Here is a 2,790-nt window from a genome sequence, read left to right as displayed (position 1 = left end):
AGAAGAAAATTCATCAGCTAATCCTGGTGTTCACCATCTGATTTTTTATTGTATAAAATAATAACATAAATCACTGACTAATGTAAAATAAAAAATCCCTGCATTCTCATTTTTGACGAATCATGGCCCTTTCAACAAATAATTTTTTACCACGAGTCATTGGAAACATCACGTCCGTTCGATAAATGCATTAATCATTTGCCTCGACAAATGAAAAACCCTTCAATTTTCCTGAAGAAAAATCAATTCATTCACGTTTAATGGTACAAAAGAGACGTTTTTTTTTTCATCTCCAGACCGAGTGCATTCATTTTTACTCCCTCCTACTGATTCAGAAGAGTGGAGAGTGGAAAAAAAAATTAGCATGTGGATTCACGATAAGCTCTCTGGCTGTTACCGAAAACTTTATAGGTATTATGTGTGTCCCACGTCACGCACATAAAATACTTCAAATGTGTTGGTCATACCGTTCCCTTTTTTCCCTACATATCTCGTTCACATACACACATACGCAGTGAATTCCACCGAAACCGATTCACGGACCGTGGGATCCTCTCCAATGGGCCCTCCATACATCCTCCGGTCACCTCCGATAAGAATACTAAACCAAAGCCATCGGCGATTGACTTTTTATTCCTGAAAAGGGGGAAAAAAAACGTCGTGGTAAATAAATTGAAAAAATACGGTGAAATTAAATTCAACGATTCTTTTGTGAGAGTTGCTGAAGGTCGTGATATAATAAAATGAGATGATCATGTGTGCGACCAACGCTGAGACGAGATCTTTCACCAGAAGCACACGTGTCCAGACAGACAAAAATGCGATATGTTATTTTTTACTAATGCCCTTTCCTCTCGCTGTACTTGTTCATTTATTTCTTTGATATCCTAGTTGTCCTGGAGGGGGTTGATGAGGGGCTGTTCTCGGGGAGACGAGTGCAAGCACGTGGGTGAATTTCAGAGGAGAAAAAATTTAAGCTACCGGATTCATCATTTTCCGAGTTGTTTTTTCCACATCGTCCGTCAATCTGGAACGAATGGTAATTTTTGGTCGCAGTGCCATGACAAACAATGTTAAAATGGTAATGCATGAGGTCTAGCGGAGGGATATCACGGGTTTTCAACGTAGAATTATTCAGGTGAAGTGTTTCTTTCACACGCGCTGGAAAATTATATGAAAATTAGAGGGAAACGAGAGGTAAATAATATTTAATCCACTCGTCCGACGATTTACTGTTGTAGGAACCTTTTGTCATTTTTACCGAACGACTGGAATATTTTGAAACGTCAAGAATTTTTATCTCGCAGGCAAAATGAGTCGGGAATTTCCTGCCAAATTTTTTACCAACCCTTCCTGCTCAATTATAAAAAACATCCTCGATTGAAAATAATTACATCTACCTGACAACTTGATGTTATGGAAGACCATGACTAACGCCATTAGAGCTAAAACGAAATGTCATGAAATAAAAAAAGATCCCCCATGCGTGAAATTGTTCCCCTCTCCTCAAATTAATTTTTCGAATAACTGCGTTTCAATAATTTCCGGCAGTCGTACCGAGTCAGGCTCATCTATAAAAATAAAATCAATAAAACCCCCAAAAAAAAAACGTGATTTTGAATTTTCGAAATTTCCCGCTTCCCTTTGCACGCGAAACCCAATACCCCTGGATGCACCACCCAATCAAATAATTTCCGCAATAATTACCCTGTCAGAATAACCCACCATTCCGCATTTCTCTCAAGTACAAACCCCACCGGATGCCACTGAGAGTTATCTCCCCCCGTGGGTAACGCTCGTCTCTCGTTTCATTTGAATGGAACTCTGGGATTTTTCGGCAATGGGGGTCTTTTTTAGACGCATCAGTATCTCGTTTTGCTCGGTTGCACTTCCAAAATCAAGCTGGTACTATACAAGCGTAAATGTTAGAAGGAGACGTCCACAGCGACCGGGAGAACACGGAGGTGAAGACAAAAAAGGTGAGAAAGAAGCGCTTGGCTGAGAGGATGAGCGGGGTTACGGTTGGCGGGGCTGGAGGGGGAGGGGGGAAGCTTCATTCATAAACGCTCTTCGGTCGAGGCGTCAATGGATGCGTCTGTTAGCCGACTGAGACTCAGTTTCCCCCACCCTCAGACACTTTTTCCCTTCTCTCCTTCTTCCTCGTCTCTCGCAATATCTCTCATTCTTCCCCCGTCCATTCTCCTTTTTCCGTATTTTATTCCCATATTTCTGGACTGAAATGAAAAATTTTTCCGACCGCATTTGATCAGTTGAGAATATTTGCTTAACAATTTCAAAAAAATACTTTTTTCCAAACATCACCAGCTGTATTTTTATTTATTTAATTTTTTTTGTCGAAAAAACTCGAAATTTGCACTTGAACGTGGGAACATCCTTTTAAATTATTTATTGTTATCGTTTGAGTTAATTTTATCCACAATTTTAATTTCAATTTTCATTTTGGAATAAACATCCTTAAACAGATTACACCACGCAGTTCACTCCAGTTGGTGGGCACTTGTGGGCGTATTCAAAAGCGGTCCTTTGGCATAATTTTTTTTATCGGCTTTTTTCCACCCCCTCCCTCCGTGCACTCGATTTCCCTTTTTTTTTTTTTTTTTTCATTCTTTCATTTCGTCTTGTTCGTATCCACGATGAAGGAGTGTTGCCGCGCGCTTATGTACACACATAACGGGCGGGGGCTGGGACGGGGGAGGAGGGGGCCCACTGGTGGCCATGCAGTCCCGCAACTACTACTCGCATACGACACTGGCGGTGGCGGCAGAGCAT

This window comes from Diachasmimorpha longicaudata, chromosome 13, assembly GCF_034640455.1.
Source record: "Diachasmimorpha longicaudata isolate KC_UGA_2023 chromosome 13, iyDiaLong2, whole genome shotgun sequence".
Lineage (NCBI taxonomy): Eukaryota > Metazoa > Arthropoda > Insecta > Hymenoptera > Braconidae > Diachasmimorpha > Diachasmimorpha longicaudata.
The sequence above is the reverse complement of the archived record's forward strand: the minus strand, read 5'-3'. Positions refer to the sequence as shown.